This window comes from Ictalurus furcatus, chromosome 19, assembly GCF_023375685.1.
Source record: "Ictalurus furcatus strain D&B chromosome 19, Billie_1.0, whole genome shotgun sequence".
NCBI lineage: Eukaryota > Metazoa > Chordata > Actinopteri > Siluriformes > Ictaluridae > Ictalurus > Ictalurus furcatus.
The window spans coordinates 16,132,827-16,150,141 of record NC_071273.1 but is presented as its reverse complement, the minus strand read 5'-3'; the positions used below and the strand labels follow the sequence as shown (position 1 = coordinate 16,150,141).

Genomic DNA, 17,315 nt, shown 5'->3' with positions numbered 1-17,315 from the left:
GTCACAAGACTGAGCTGATGTATGCTGTGAAAGAGGTGTGTGTGTGTGTGTGCACATACATGTGTTGGCTAGTTCCCACATCTGGTCACCCCCTGCTTTACTTTTGAGGGATTGAAGTCTTAAAGTTGGGGCTGGGAGTTTGATTGCGCAAGTTCCTGTGGAGGGAAATCTGTGCTTTGTCAAGTCTGTAGGTTTTTTTTTTAAATGTATTATTATATAAAGTTTTCCAAGTATTTTGGCTGTTCAAGTCCCATTGTAAAACCACACGCCTCATGTTGAAACTCAGTGTAGGATGATGTATTCCTTTCACTGTCTTTTTTCAGTGTCTCCTAGACAGCTGCTTGCTGGAGGCTAGAAAAGGTCAGTAAGGCTGGAGTTTGTACAAAACTATAGTGGCACAGAGTTCAATACATTTTGCTGCTGTGTTGAGTTTGCAGAAGTTTTTCTCTGTGCCCTGAACTCCTCGTTTGCCCAGACAAGTCAGTAGGTATCTGTTTTCACGAGCCTTGAACCGGGCGTGGCTTCAGATCCTAAAGCTTTCTCTGCAGGCTGTGATTTGCGCAGGAGGATGATTCTCCATCAGCGTGTAGAGACATGCATGTGGCCCCAAGCTGCTGCTGAAATATGAGCTATCAGCAACCTTTCCCGTTCATTTTCTCTCTTCTTACACGTACATGCATATTACTCGCATCTCTCTAAATCAAGCCAGTGTCATAATGGAAACATGGGCAGTGTCACTGGATGTCAGACGTGATGGAATATGACTTAACACTTATGCCCTTTTGTGGCTCTCTCAATGTAATTTCCCTGAAGTTAAAGTTCCCTGGATTTTCCAAAGCGGAAGACAGACAGAACTTTGTAAAGAAAAAGAAGAAGAAGCAGCCTGTCACAAATACATTACAGCACTGTGAAATGCTTTTCTTCACATATCCCAGCCTTTTAGGAAGTTGGGGTCAGAGCACAGGGTTGACCATCATACAGCGCCCCTGGAGCAGAGAGGTTTAAGGGCCTTGCTCAAGGGCCCAACAGCAGCAGCTCGGCTGTGCTGGTGCAACCCAGGGCCTTAACCGTTGAGCCTCAACTGCCCTTAAATAAACCATGAATGTGAGAGAAACATCAGTGTTGCACTTGCAGGTATCCATACCACCTGAGGATCAATAATCCCAATTCTTTATTATATAATATGCAGTATCTGCTAATGCTGGTATGGCTGCAATATTCCTACTTAGCAAGGCAACATTACTGGCCTGCATTTTCTGCTCTGAGTGGATTGATCTCATTTGCTTGAGGGTGGTATAATTTTGACATACAGGGACCCAGGACTTTTTCCAGGCAAAAGACTCCAACCTTAAAATAACCATGACCCCTATATGAACTATCCATGTATTGGTATTCTAGTCAGGCCAGTGATTAGGTGTGCAGTTGTGAATTCTCCCATCATTTGACTGCTAACTGAATTTTACTGCTCAGGCAGAATTTCTTTGCCTGGCGTTGCTGATCTCATGCTAAAAAAAAAAGAAAATGGTCACCTCCATAGTGTTGTCTGTGTGGGCTCGTCATTCTGGTTATACGCCCCAAGTTATTGGTTTGTAAAGACATGGATGTTTGCTGTCAAAATGTCATTAAGTGGATCGCAGCCCACTGGTGACATGAGTTTTGAGTCAGGTGGAAAAGGAGTGAGAGAGGTAGAGGTGCTGATGGAAAAGGAAGGCAGAGAGCAGTTTTCCCCATTTATTAGTGCAATAAACTGTTTTTAATGTAGTCATGCAACACATTTTGAAGCAATAGATAAAGGCAATTCAGATGTTTCATGTTGCCAATAATGCGACGTGGCACTGTGAACTCTCTTTCAGCAGCCGCAGGCTGTTTATACGCAAGCTGTTTATACCTAGTGCCTGAGCACTTCGTGAGGAGCAGCTTGCTCTCGTCTTTATCAGGAACTGAAAACATTTGAAAAAGTGTTATCTGCAGTTTTGTTTCATCAGCAATTTTCACTCTTCTGTATAAATGCTTCCACCCCCACACACTTCTCAAAGTACATTTTCTTGCATGCATGTTAAGGATGTGATGGTGAGGAAATTTTCTCACCGGTTAATCAACATGTGACAACACTGGTAATACTGGTATCACTGGGGGGGTGCTTCTCCCCCTCGCCTCTGATTGCCTGTGCGGTAGTGCGCATTTCACTTTCGCCTTCGAATTGGCGGCAATTCGTGGGCAGCAGTTGCTTGAACGGTGGGTTCCTAATTATTTTTAATGAAAAACACAACTACAAAACAGTACAATGACAAACTCGCTTATATTAAACGTAGAACTTTTGAAACCAAATCTTCCGCCATCGTCTTGTCAGTCAGCTCGCCTCGCTCTCGTCACGTGAGAAGTGAAATCTGATTCCTGCTGATCTGTGCTGAATTGAGTAGACTCATTCAGTTTTTAATTGTAGCGTATGTTCTCTAACTGAACTCAATGATTTTTATTAATATAAAACGCCAAAACGACCGTGGGGGCGGTGCCGCGGTGAGCAGGTGATGTAATCGGTGTGCGGCCCCAACACCGGGAATACCGGCTATCGCAGCGAGCCTAATGCATGTTCATCAAGTCCATTCAGAGCAAACCACCTGTAAGTGTGTAGAAGCTGCCTAGAGAAACATGGAGCATGGTTAACATATTAAACTGGAATAAACTCGATTATAGCAGAATAGCTTAGTAGTGATGATATTTCTCGAGTTGGTCATTAATAAACATAGTGCTTGTGTAGTGTGAGTTGTTTGAGACTGTTATGCATATGAGCAGCATCCTCTCAACCAGGAAGATAAGCTCATTAATATTCGTTAGTGGATTACTCTCATACTCTCTCCTCTTTTGCCTGTTCTTATTGTCCAAAGATGATCTAAGGCCAGACAATCTCAGGGCTAATACTGTTCCCCCACTGTTAAACATTTGGGGAAAAAAAATGTTTTGAGAATGTCGTCATTCAGATTTCCTCTCGCCAAAGCGTGACCAACGCCCATGTTCTCATTCATGGAAGACCCTAAAGACAGCTCTATAGTAACATTTTTCTTTTTGCAGTTCATGGATTAATAACTGGACAAAAGGAAATAAAAGAGGATGACTTCATTCCTTCAGCACAATACCATCCTCTCTGACACAAGAGCTAACCGGCCTAAGAAAAACAAAAGCGTAGCCGGTATTGTTGATCTCCACTTCAGCGAATGTGTATTTTAGTGCATAGGAGGATATTGAGAAGCAGAGCTGGGATTTAAATCTCCATTGTACAAAAGTTTCTCAGTTCAGTGCAGACAAGTATTGGTGAGAAGTGCTTAGTTCCTAGCCGAATGTGTGAATTAGACTTGTGCTGCTTGTCTCATGGGCATCTTTATTTGCATTTTAAACACTGTGTGGGAGAACTGCAACTGAGCTATTACATTCACACTAATATGGATAAGTGTAAACCCTGTACAAATGATATGTTGCCTTTTCCGAAGTTAAAATAATCCAACACAAGTCATAAAAATGTATTCAAACAGGTGGACTTGTGGGATCAGGGAATATGTATATGGGGAAACAAATGACTTTATATAAGTGAAAGTCTGTGTTATGAAGTGAACCTAAACAGCTCCTGTTCAGATGTATAGTGGCATTTCATATTGTGCCTCTGCTAGCTGCTTTGACGGGAGCTCAGAGGCCAGGCCCCATGTGCTTTCTTTGTGGGTGATGAAGTCAGGCCTCCGAGTTTCTGTCAAAGAAAATTTAGCTGCCCAGTGACTGGGAAATTCAAAGTTTTGCTATGGTGTGGGCTGGGCATACTCAGTCACCACCATTTTACCCATTTGTCATTACCAGTGTCCCAAATGCAACACAGTGAATCATTCAAAATCTGTTTCATTGTTTAAAGGTGACTTTTTTTTTTCTCCCCCTTATGGTGCATATTCTCTGATCAGGATGCATAAAAAAAGCATGCTGATTTGTAATAGTTTATTCATCCGTGACAGCTATACTTTGTCTTACATTTATAATTGGAGAATGATAAATTGAGGTGTGGTGAACTGTGACCCAGGCCAGCATGCAGTCTTAGCCCTAATGTCACACTATTATAGAGTTGGATCCTGGGCCGTGATGGTTCTCCATTCCTGGTCTAAAATCATGACCTTTTGTAATGTCACACAATTTCTTTGGCTATTATCCATTTTCAAAAGCTGAAATCATAACTGAAAGCATGACTTTTTTTTCTCCCACACTGTTCAGTATACATTTGCACAATTTGTTACAAATGTTCTCATTATCTGACAGAGACTGCCTTGCCATGTGTATTGGTATACAATGAATATGAATAATGCTGAATTATCATTCACGTAATAATAATAATAATAATAATAAAAAATAATAATGATGATGATGTCAGTGTGATCATGTAGCTTATGAGCTGTCTTGGTATCATTGCTCACAAACAGTTAAGTGCCAGGACTCGCATCCAGCTATTATGGTCTCAAAAGTCTTATTAATGGAAAATATGTTAAGGAACACTACTTTTTCGTAGAGTTTACGTAATAAGTGGCAGGCTTGTCATTATCTAATTACTTTTTCTGCTGACTGCCATTTGTGTTTCCTGATCCAGTGTTTGTTTGCCTTGTCGTTGTTGGCCTAACTTGTGTATTACTTGAAATGGTATGTCTGTGCATTTTTTTTTATTTACTTGGAGCTAGACAACCCCTGTCTCTATGGACATGACAAATGGTTATGGGGTTAGGGAGCATAATTTCTCATTTGTGGCATGAGACTGAGCCCCTGGGTAATGTGCGTCATCTTTGCTCTTCTTATATGGGCATTATATAGTGTTGAAATTGCAAAAGAAGAGTGTAGTAGAAGATACTGGATGCATTTCGGATGCGACTACTGCAAGTGGGCAATCATGGCACATGTAAAAAGGAGACCGCGACACCGATGATAATGGTGGTAGGGAGAGTGCAATCCAGTTTGAGATATCCAGCAGATTTGCCAAGCCCAAGGTGCATTGTGGAAAGCTCAGCTTTAAACACTCTTTTAATAGGTAGCGCATGAAGAGGAGCTAAGACAGAGGCTGGCAGCCTGGAGAGCACTTGATCTGTAGTCAGTGACTAAGGCATAACTTCAAACCCCCTTCCCTGCTGTGAGGTCACTTATTCTACTTTCCAGCCTCATCTCTGTCAAAACAGCTTACTGATCAGCTTCCTCCAATCCTGTTGCTCTTCCTGTTGCCTAGTGACCATGATCGTCTTGCATATTTATTACCACCCCACTTGGGCTGAGGCGGTGGTGGTTTAACAGCTGGCCCTCCCCATCCCTTATTTAAGAGGTGTTCTGCGACTCTGGCACTGTGAGTGAGAGGGTCAATAGCGCCAGAAAACACCAAGGGGGGTCTTTAAGACCATGTGGGATTTGGCCTCTGTTGACTTCCTAGCAGCAGGGACCGCTCTCATCTCCCTGTGCCTGAAGCTTCCATCCTGGTGAGCATCCGCTTGTCTAATTGCTGCCTGGGATCCAGCAAGGACTGCGGGAATAGAGGCTGCTGGATGATAAAAGTGTAATTGGCCCAGCTGTTGGCCAGTGTGAGAGTGACAGGGCATTATCAATTGGGAATCGGGCCTGTGTTGGATTTGTCGGTTGGCTAGAATGAGGGCAGATTATGCAAAATGCTGTATGGATCCCTCTTTATTTTAGTCAGAGATGCACCAATATATCTAATCTCTGCAAAAGTTATATAGTAATGTCTAGTGGAGAGTATACTCAGTTTATTGTCACTAGTTATGGGGGAGGGAAGGAGGGGGAGGGAGGGAGAGAGAGAGCCTGCCATGTAGTTGAAGTTGTTCAGCACATTTTAGAGTTTTCCCTGCTCGAAGACATAAACTTCAACCCGGGAAGGGCTGTGAAATAGCTGATTAGTTTAATCAGGTGTGTTGGAGCAGAGAAAACAATAAAAATGTGCACGATGGGATATTCCAGGACCAAGGTTGGTAACCTGTGCACTAGTCTATTGCCTTTCCGTGTGCGAGCCCAAAACCGTTTATTCTTGTCTACTACTTGCATCCTTAGATGAATTGGGCTCATAAAGGGAATACTTTAAGGTCTGAAATGAGAATGGACCCCACCCTCCTTTTTTCCCCCCCTGCAACAGCCTTCATTTCCTATCCTCTCCCAACAGCCCAATCCATCAATGACAGCTACTATCAGCTTCTTACAGCTTTAATATAACATGGTTGAATGAGGTCTCTGGTGTCAATTGACTTCCTGCGCCACTCCTTGGTTGAGTTGAATTTCTAACCAAGCCTCTTTGTGCAACAGAGATGATCTTTGCAAAATGTTGCAAATACAATCGCAGTAACAGACGTTTCTGCCTGTCTTATGTTGCACAGGGATGGACAAATCCGAAGTAGCTAGCCCACTGGGGAAGTGCAGTGAAGCCCAGTGCCATGACATGCTTGCCCGGAGGCCTAATTAACTATGACAAGCTAATTATGTACATTAATACACACTATGGAAAATAAGTGAGTACTTGAATCACTGGAAGGGACGACTTTATGTAGCCATAGTATTTATCTTCTCCTGATAATGTCTGTAGTGATAAAGCATATCGTGTGTTCACCCTCGACAACAAGGCAGAAAGTCTTCGGCTAAAGTTATGGCTATGTGCTGCAGCATTATTTCGTTGCACATCCGCACATTATACGAGTCTGGCTCGTTTTCTTTTGAGAAAGTGAGTTGAAAGTAGAGTTTTTACCTTCAACAGTGTGCTGAACCTGCTTGTCCACCATGCGATTTGTGAATGAAAATCCGGAAGTGTAGTCTGCTTGGCCTGGACCCCCAGGTTAGAGATTTGTCCACCCCTGGTTGGACAACTAAGTCTGAGTCTTATGACCCAAATGTGGCTGTAGTTCCTCTCTAATACAGAACGTGTTATGCCAAAGTGACAATGAACCTCTCCCAGGTGAGTTCTCTCTCCCAGTAGCCAAGTATCATTAAGGAGAGGGCAAAGACCCAGGCAATCAGTTGAAAATTCAATTTAAGGCATCGTAAAATGTCAGGGCCAGAAGAGGTTACAGACTTATCCACCTTATCTAATGTCTCAACCCGTCGAATTTGCATTCTCTCTCGCTTTGTGTCTGATGCCTGCCTGCATGTGGTCTTACAGCTGAGCTGCAGTCTGCTTTTAACTCTCTCGGCCTCTTCCCCGGAGCTCAGCTGACTACTGGCACGGTCAGCTGAGCAGCTTGCTTTGTGATCGCTTCATCTGAGGCTGCTGCTCTCTGGTTTTCAGTCAAATTTCAGGCTGGAATTATTTGCTGTCAGTTAGGTTGCTAGAGCTCTGCTTGTTCTGTTGCCTTATCAAGTGGGTGAGATTAGTCACACTGTGTCCTTCAGCCATTAAGAGTAATCAGTTATGTTCTTGATTGGGGGGGGGGGGGGATTGTGGTAAGGTGATCATTCTTTCTTACACTTGTGTTAACTACTGAGAGAGTATAAATGTGTGTGCAGAGCAAATTCTAAATACTTTCATGTACACCACCTACTAAAATGTTCCCATTCTTTTAGTAGGTCATAAACATGAATGTAGCACAGCTGTTTAATTTACAGTTTTTGGTGCCTTGGGGCCCAAACAGCTGGGAGTGTTTTGTAAAAGGTTGAGAACACTTAAAATCTGTTTCTCAGTGATATAACCTGAAAATTAGTGTCAGCAGATCAATCATTTTAGTTTGAAGTGTTTCATAGGGACGTCAACGTTTTTAAAAATTAGGCCTAATTAGAGAATTTTTCAAATTGTTACTACAGTATAGAAAGCAGCCCAGGTTTTACATCTTGGTCTTCTGAACATTTTGCAATCACTTAAAAAAAAAAAAATAATAATAATAAAAAGTTTTTCATGCATGACACTACTCAAGGTTGGATGTTAGGTTGAAAATTAGGTTGCATTTTCTAATATATTACCGCCTAGTCCACCCTATTACTTATACAAGCCATCAGTAGTCTCTAGTCCTTGAGTTTGAGTGCTTACAGATACCAAACATATGTTGCATCACTGCACCTTTTAGCTGTTTGCACATTTTAAGTTGTTCTCACATAAGAGCATCTGCAATGTGTCAAAATGCTTAATCTACGGTGACCATTTGCTCAAAGGTGCCAAAGTCTATGGTTTAGCAGTTGCATTTTTGACTCATTGCTATGGTTATACAGGAGACATGTGAAAACTATGCTTTTCTATTTTCTCAGCTAAGGCAGTGGTCGGACTACATGCGAATAAAACTTGACAGAGAAGCCAGTTTACTGAAGGTGTAAAGATGTAGGAAGTGTAAAACTTGCTTGTGCTAGAGGTCACTGTCACTTCATGATGACTACATGTAGGTCAACATTGAACTTTGACTTCAATAGAAAATAAGTGGGTGGAACTGTGGTCACTTTGGTTGGTAAAAAAAAATGGAGGAGCTGCTTTTTATTAAGTAGTAGTATTTGGTGTGACTTCTACCTGACGTTTGCTTTGCTATTGCTTGACGGCACATTTGAGAAAAACATAGCCATCTATTCCACTGACACACTAAAATTTTTTTTTTTTTTTTTTTTTTTTTAATATTTCTCACTGCCTTCTTGGATTTTCCTGTTAGTAATGTTGTCGGTTGATGGTACCGCTTGAAGTACCATGGAAATGGTTTTGGACCTCAATTCCACATGGACATTCTTACTGTGGTTGCTGGGACTACGGTTGTAACTATATCCTTAGGACTGCAATTACCACATGCAGTTTTGCACTCAGGTCTCCTTTAGTGAACAGTGGACTAGTTCAACAAACAGACTTCATATAAAAACCATAATGAACTTTCCTTTACTTTCACACTATCCGTTACCCAGATGAGGACGGGTTCCCTTCTGAGTCTGGTTCCTCTCAAGGATTCTTCCTCATATTGTCTTAGGGAGTTTTTTCTTGACACCGTTTATATTTTAGGCTTTAATATTGCATTTCATTATTAGAAATCGTATTATTCAATGTGGGAAGCACAGTGGCACGGCAGGTCGTGTTGGTTCTGCATTGTTCCAGTACCCAGGATTCATTCCTGAGCTCAGATTACTGTCTGTGTGGAGTTTTGTATGTTCTCCTCAGCGGGACATGGTTTCCTTCCACCTACCAAAACCATGCCTGTTTGTCTGCTCTGAATGGCACCTAGTTGTGAATGAGTGTGAAACTATGCGTGTCCCATTCAGGCTGTATTCCTGCCTCGCTCCCAGTTTTCCCGAGTTAGGCTCTCAATCCGCCTCATTCCTGAGCAGGATAAAGTGGTTACAGGACATGACTAACATGAATGTTGTTTAGCACTTGAAGACACTTTGGCACCGCATGACTGTGGATGTGATTATACTGTGAGTTGTCCACCTTCAAAAGATAGGTTTATTGTTTTTTTTAAGCAGCTTTTAAATGATTAGAGCCAAACGTTGTAGGTTGAGCTTTTAATGTGAAATGATGTTGAGAATATGTTGAAAAATTTCTGTATATCATCATCCAAGTTAAAGCTCTCATGGCTGTAGCCAAGCTTCTCTTTTCCATTATAAGCCTTCAGAGTATGCAGTAGCAAGAAACGTGCAAAAATGGACCACTCCACCTGGGTTTGGTTTTTGACCTGTTCAGTGTTTGACATGAATCAGTGTACAACACGAATCAAGTGCAACTACTTGAACAGACTGTAATGATAGCTGATCTACAGGATGCTCCTGCTTTCCAGATAACACACCTGAGACACTCTGGTCTCTCATGTCTGTTGACCTACACTCTCTTCACTGAAGAAATGCTGTGGGCCATACAAGTGTTAATACAACTATTGAAGCTGTGTGAGCTTATGTCTCCTTTGTGTGTGTGTGTGTGTGTGTGTAGAGAAAAAGCTAGTTGGTGCTCAGTGACGTTTCCTGTAGCACTTAATCTTAAATCATTTCCGAAGGATTTCCAGCATTATCTTTTCATTCCCCTGTGGCTCCCTCAGAAATGTGATGGAAGGATAACGATGAGAGATCTTTGCCTGAACTCTAGTCATATACTCTGTAATCAGCAGAGAAAATCATGGTATCAGGACAGAAAACAGTTCACTGGGTGAAATATGAACGGTACAGCATGTAACCCTCAATGTGACAATTGTACTGTGGGAAGTCCTGCTGGTAATAAAAAGCGGTGTAGCAAACTGGTCAGATCTATCATTTTCTTAATGATGCAACAACTTTGGATTTTTGATTAATGCTGCAAAAGTTCTCGCATCAGATTTTTAGATCAGAGTGGATTGTGTCTGTGCCTAAGGCAGAAGGCCAGCCTCGTGGCAACATAATACACAGGAGATGTGGTTTATTGTGGAGTAACTACAAGGAAGTACAAGTGAAAACAGAGCAGCCAAGACGTCTAGCGCAAGCTATTATATGTAGCTAATGCATTATCAGGGTTTTCCTTACCATAGAAAGGCTTGGGTGCAGCACCTAAGTGTTTTTGCGCAGCACCTTAAGCCGAACGAACGTAAAAAGGTGTTTTTAATTCAATCTCAAACATATTATATGGTGAAATGAAATAGACTTTTGATTACAAGTATAACCGCGCCCCCGGAACCCAGACAGCACCTAAGCTCTTTTGAAAACCTAGAAAAACCCTGATTCTCTAATAAATATGCTTATCAATAGCTGAACTAGCTATCTCTACAGTTAGCAAACATAGCTACAGAGCTAATTCTAAATGGCTTTCCATTTTCTGTATAGTGCACTACGAAGCATGTAGAATTCATAATGTTATATTCCATGCAGTGCACGTATGTAGTTTGGAAGCCATTTTGGATTCTGCCGACCCTTTATATTGACAAGTATGTTACCATAGAAACAGGTAGAAGGTCAGTGTCCTCAACCCTCTTGTTATTCGCGTGTGTGTGAGAGAGAGGTAGTACCTGGAACAAATTCTGGAAAGGGTAACAAAATCATTTATGCCATTTTTGTTTTGATTTTAACAGTGATTTTGACAGTAGACAAGAGTCATAATCAAGCCACGGATGATAGTGACAAGGAAAAGATGACCTTAGGAGGTAACCCATCGTCTTCTAGACGATACCACAAGGTTCAATTATAAATCATTAGAGGACACCGGTGTAAAGAGGAAAGGCAAGCAGTACTTGGTGTGTTGATGTCAAATTGGTTTGTTAAAACATCGGGGGTTTTTTTCTGATTGGTTTCAGGTTTCCTGGACTTTCCCCTTTCTACTAGACAACAGCCTGGTGTTGTAAGACTGGTAATGACAGACTTGTGTGTAAGGACTTTGTATCGATTCCCATATGGATGCCTCTTCATTTGACCTTTACAAACATGGAGTTATTAACAGGTCCTACTGCCCTGCTTTTTAGACATTTGCAAATCTGCCTTTCACATAGAAATGTCAAAATATTCAATAAAATCATTTGATTAATTTGAGTATAGCTCATCATCTTCCCGACGTAACCCTTGCCCCTGGATCTTGTGTTGTCCGTGCTGTTCTGGACATGTGGCCAGTGATAACAAGCGTGAGCGCTCTCACTCAGTGTGCCACGTGAGTCCCGAGGTTACCAAGGTGCAGTTCCTTTCTGAGTACATGACTCAAGCAAAAATGTTGACAGAATGGAAACTTTAAGTGCAAAGATTAATCAAGAAATGACAAATTCCTGTCAGAAAAAGTTATGTGCAACAGAAGTTTGTGGTAATTTATTTATTTATTTATTTATTTTTGCTATTATTCCAGCATTTTGTATAAGGTAGTGAGCTGTAAAATAATCTGCGTGGCAGTGAGCTGGAAAATAATCAAAGAAAAGGTGAGGTGGCAGTCCACTGTCTTCGACCTACCTGTGACTCAAAACTTGAAGATAGATTACGAGAAGCATCCACCATACAAGTCCCTGTATGTATTAGAACATTTAATATAAGATTTGAATTAAAACTGAAATTACTGCCAGAGCTGCTGTTAAAAAATGAATCAGCAACTTCTGGTTCAAGAACTCAGCAGCTCTGTGGTATACACAAAGAGATGGGGATTGAAAACAAACCCTTCCTCACTGCTCAAGCAAGAGTTTGTGCATGTGCCCACACCCACCCCTACATACTTCTTGCTTCCGCATAAACAAACTTTCCTTCATGCGCAAAACCACGTGTGACCGAGTGTCGTGTGTGACTTTAGCTCCAGTTCCCATAACCTGGGGCTGACCTGTATGAACGTACTGTAAATAAAATCTGATAAGCAGAGCTGTCAGAAGTGTACCCCAAACTTCCAGCATAAGATTATTATATTATTATTATTATTATTGGATTATTTGGGGTAATTACTTGATAAACAATATTGCAAGTGGTATCTTTTTCTGCTTGGCTCATGCACAGTCTAAATTGTGCTCATGAATTTTTCAGTGAATAGAATGCACATTCGAGAGTGCTGATGATTTTCCAAATTGACTGAAACCTTCAGAGCCATCAGAGTTGTCTGTTGCAGCCCAAATAAGATAAGTCATGAGTGGTGTACAAAAATTAAAAAAAAAAATCTATGCACAGCCAACACCCCAGTGTCTCCGTTCTGAAGAAAAGTCAGATTAAGGCTGTCTGGAAGGGTGTTTCAAGTGCTGATTGGCCCAAGATGCAGATCTTGTCTCATCAGTACTCTGTGACTTTGCTTGGGTCAAGAGGAGGGCATATAACATTTCATGTGTTATAAACTGCACACACTTGTTACTTGCTGGATTAGTCAGTGCAGTGTGCATGTTTCTGACTAAATCTTTCGATGATGAGTGATCTTTACTGCAGAGCCTGACACCGCTCACTTTATAACCCACAAAAAAGTGGCGGTTTCGTACCACTTCCTGTCATAATCCAGCCTATCGTCATTCGTAAGGTAAAATAGGCACAATTATTCAAAAATGAGAAATTCTCATTGCATTCTCATAACATTTGCCTAAATTATTTGTAAGTTGGTTATGCAGCAAGACCATCGAGCCTTTGTGGGAGAAATATGTTCATTATTCAATGAACAGATTCATATAATTAGAGGTAGTTGAGAGCCTGGTTGGTGATTAAGAAAAACAACAACAACAAAAAAAAACCCACTCAGTACCATGTAGTAACGCTCACTGGAGTTGTGCCACTTTTACAATAAAAATTCTTTAAGCTGATTTCATGTCGTTGTGCATTCATCTCACTGCCGCAATAGAAAAACAGTCCCTTACCTGTGACAACTGTGTATAATATACACTGACTAAGCACTTTATTGGGAGCACTATACTAATTCTGGGAGGGCTTTGCTTTGCTCTGAAACCAGCCTCAATTCTTCATGGCATGGATTCCGCAAGATTTTGGAAACATTCTTTTGAGATTCTGGTCCTTGTTGACATGATTGCATCATGCAGTTCCTGCAGATTTCGTGATGTGAATCTCCAGCTCTACCACATCCCAAAGGTGTACTATTGGCTTCAGAACCAGTGCCTTGGAAGACCTCTGAAGAACAAGTTTCAGATGACTTTTGCTTTGTGACATGGTGCGTTATCATGCTGGAAGTAGCCATTAGAAGATGGTAAATTGTGGCGTTGAAGGGATGCACATGGTCAGCAACAATAATCAAATAGGCCGTAGCATTCAAACGATGATTGATTGGTATTAACGGGCCAACAGTGTGCCACGAAAACATTCCCCACACTATTACACCACCTCCACCAGCCTGGACTGTTGACACAAGGCAGGTCGGGTCCATGGATTTATGCTGTTGGTGCCATGTTCTGACCCTAACACCTGTGTGCCGCAGCAGAAATTGAGACTCTTCAGACCAAGCTATGTCTTCAATTGTCTAGTTTTGGTGAGATTTGTTCTTGGCTGATAGAAGTGGAGCCCGACATGGTCTTCTGCTGTTGTAGCCCATCTGCCCTGAGGTTTGTCATGTTGTGCATTCTGAGATGATTTTCTGCTCACCACAATTTTATAGAGTGGTTAACTGAGGTACTGTAGCCTTTCTGTCAGCTCGAACCAGTCTGGCCATTCTCCGTTGACCTCTCTCATCAACGAGGAGTTTCTGTCCAGAGAACCGCTGCTCACTGGATGCTTGTTCTTTACTGCACCATTCTGAGTAAACTCTGACTGTTGTATGTGAAAATCCCAGGAGATCAGCAGTTGAAGAAATACTCAAACCAGTCCATCTGGCACCAATAGTCCATGTCCCAGTGAAAATCACTGATCACACTTTTTTCCCCCATTCTTATGGTTGATGTGAAGATTAACTGAAGCTGCTGGCTTGTATCTGCATGATTTTATGTGTTGTACTGCTGCCACATGGTTGGCTGATTAGATAATTGAATGAATATGTAGGTGTACAGGTGTTCCTAATAAAGTGTGAAGTGAGTGTAATCGCCAGTTAAACTGTCCGTGGTATTGAATTCTCGATTCTGATTGGTCAGAAAGAATTGATGAACTTGCACAGGGACTTGTAAGGCTGGCGCTTCACATAACAGATTTAAGAAAATGTGTCATTGTTGATGGTGTGAAGTTTTCTGTCAAGAGACCTGTTTAAATTTTTTTTGAAGGAGTCAGCATTTTAACATTCAGAAGTAAAACTGTTCCTTTCAGTTTTCAGTGAAAGGAAAGTCTACAGGGCAGAGGGCTTTGCAGTTTCTCAGTAATAAGACATGCAGCATTTGTAACTTGCTTGTTATCCAAACAAAATAAACGTAGAGAGTTGGGTGAGGGAACGACTGTTTATTCCTGTTAAGTACTTCGTCTCCATCCACACTGTTACAGTGTCTGAATCCAGGACCTTGTTTAATAAGAATTTCTGCAGATTTCTGTGAATTAGTGTCACAGCTTTCATATGACCTGCCATATGGCTCTATCTAAAAGTATAGCACTATGCATAAACTTTGATATTGTTTAAATATAGTTTAAAGTAGTGTTTAAAGTAGTTTAACTTGATGGCAACTCTTTGTGCTTGAAATAATAACTTGTATATAAAAAGTTGGGTATACATATAGAAGTATATTGGTCTGAATGTGTTCTGCGTCACTTTGGATAAAGTTTCTTCTAAACACTGTTGTATTTGAAGCACTAGTGTAACAGAAGTGAGCGCTATTACGGTACTAAATGAGGTAATGAACAATAACCGCTTCTAACACTTGATAAATTCTATGCATTTAATGTAACAGACAAGCAGCATTTGCCAGCATTGCTCTGAATCTACAGGGAGTCTTGGAAGAAGTGGAATTATGTCCATCTATCTATCTATCTATCTATCTCTCTCTCTGTCTCTCTCCATAAATATTTTAAAAGTAAATGTGTGAACAATAAAACTCTTAAACATTGTCAATTTAAGAACGTACCTTGATTTTGTCAACCATTTTATTTTATTTTTTTTTGGTCAACTAGTGGTTTATATTTTTATGTATATACTATACACCACATGGACTGTTTCTCTCACAGTTACAGCCTCTAGCTTGTTACAGGACCATTTTGTTTTCCAGCGTTTTTATTGAGCTTGTCACAACAGAGGTTTTGTTCTTGTTCTCATTCTCTTTAACTCCCATTTTTCTCCCACTCCCATCTCTCACTTGCTGCCTTCCTCATGCCAATGTAAATGGAAAGCAGAACATTAGATGACAGCAGAAGATTTGTTTTTTAGTAGGGAGCTATTTACGCTCAGCTTAAAGGGACTGGTCTCAGATGGAAGGGGGACTTGCACAAATTGAATGCAATAGTAACGAGGCCATTTGAGTGCTGTGTGCATCCCTTTAATCACTCCTGTCTGAGTGTACTGTATCAGGCAGTCTGGCACCAGACACCACACTGATGCCCACTAAAGACCACTCGTATCTGATGCAGGCCTCCTCTCATCTGATTCTCCTCTTACCCTCATGCACAATCAGCTCTGGAGTGGTTCAGACAAGCGGCAGGAGTTGAAGTTGTATTTGTTGCATTTATTCATGACGCCCAGTGCATCGTCAGCATAACCACAGCTGTTGCTAAATGGGGAATAACAGAAAGGAAGTAAGAACTAAGAAAACAGCTGAGCACCAGATAGTCTGCATGTGGTTGTGTGTGTGTGTGTGTGTGTGTGTGTGTGTGTGTGTAAACTAAGCTATTCTGTGCTCTAGCACACCATTATCAGAGGTGTTTGTGTTCCTCACGTGAAGTGTTTTAAGATCGGTTAGGTAAGTTGGCGTTGCCTTCCCATCTGATCAGTAACCCCAGAAGCCCTTACTTGAATTTCTGCAAGATCGGTGACCTGTAGAGCGAAGCCTGTCACGCCTTTTGCTAGCGAGCCCGCACGCTTGTAATGAAAGTCAGGAACCACCCAGTGTTAGCGGAAACTTCACACATCAGCTCTAGATGTGAGTAGATAAGTTAACACTTCAGCAAAAAAAAAAAGAAACCGAAGAATCCTCACGCCTATCTGATAGTTTTATATAATCAGTCATACCTGATACTTCTAACCGCAGCTTTAAGGGTAGCATTCTGTTCAAGAAACTTAAATAGACTTATCAAATTGCGTGAAGGCTTTAAAATATATTTTAATGCATTGACGCTTATATTCATATTTGTATTCATCTATACATACGTTGAGATGTTCATAGTGTACATATTACCATTATTTTTCACTACTATTTTTATTTTTCTATTCCTATTGAATATATAGATTTTTTAGACTTTTTTTTTATTCTTTTCCTATTTAATGAGTTTTCTTTCCTATCTGTTTATTTTTGTGTGTGTAATTGAGCTGCTGTAACGAGGGAATTTCCCCAGTGTGTGATCAATAAAGTTTTTCTTATCTTCATTTATTAATCTGTTAACACCTGGTCACTTCATGACTGTATCCTGATCTAAACTGACCTCTAAAACGTGTCTCCGGTAACGCCGACTGAAATCTGTTTTGCTGTATTCCTAATAATCAAATCGGCTAATAAGGCGTGACCGCCAACTTTGTATTGTTCTCAGTTTCCAGTGTTATGCGAAAGATGGTTGCCGTGTCAATAATTCCTTTGGTTACCATGTGTTGTCTTGATTCGGCAGATTTATTGGCTTGGGTTTTCTTGACAAACAGAAATGTGTTGGAACGTAAGAGCACGTAGACACGTAGAAGTTGTGAAAACTGTTTACAGGTGCAATAGAGTTAATGCGGTTTTAAAGAACACAAAACAGACTGAAAATAAAATAGGTTTAATGTTGTTTCACACCGAGTAACAAGGTGTTAAATGTTATGATGTTCCTCAGTATTTTGTTGTGCGTTATTTTATTGGGGGGGGGGTGTAAAAAAATGATATTTGTTACACCCATTCTCATTTATATGC

At 41.0% G+C, this 17,315-nt stretch overlaps 1 protein-coding gene across 1 annotated transcript in view; it reads left to right on the top strand.

The window, feature by feature from the left end:
• rap1b (RAP1B, member of RAS oncogene family) overlaps positions 1 to 17,315 on the top strand; it is a 51,908-nt gene that overhangs the window by 15,555 nt on the left and 19,038 nt on the right. The gene's annotated exons all lie outside the window — the stretch shown is intronic.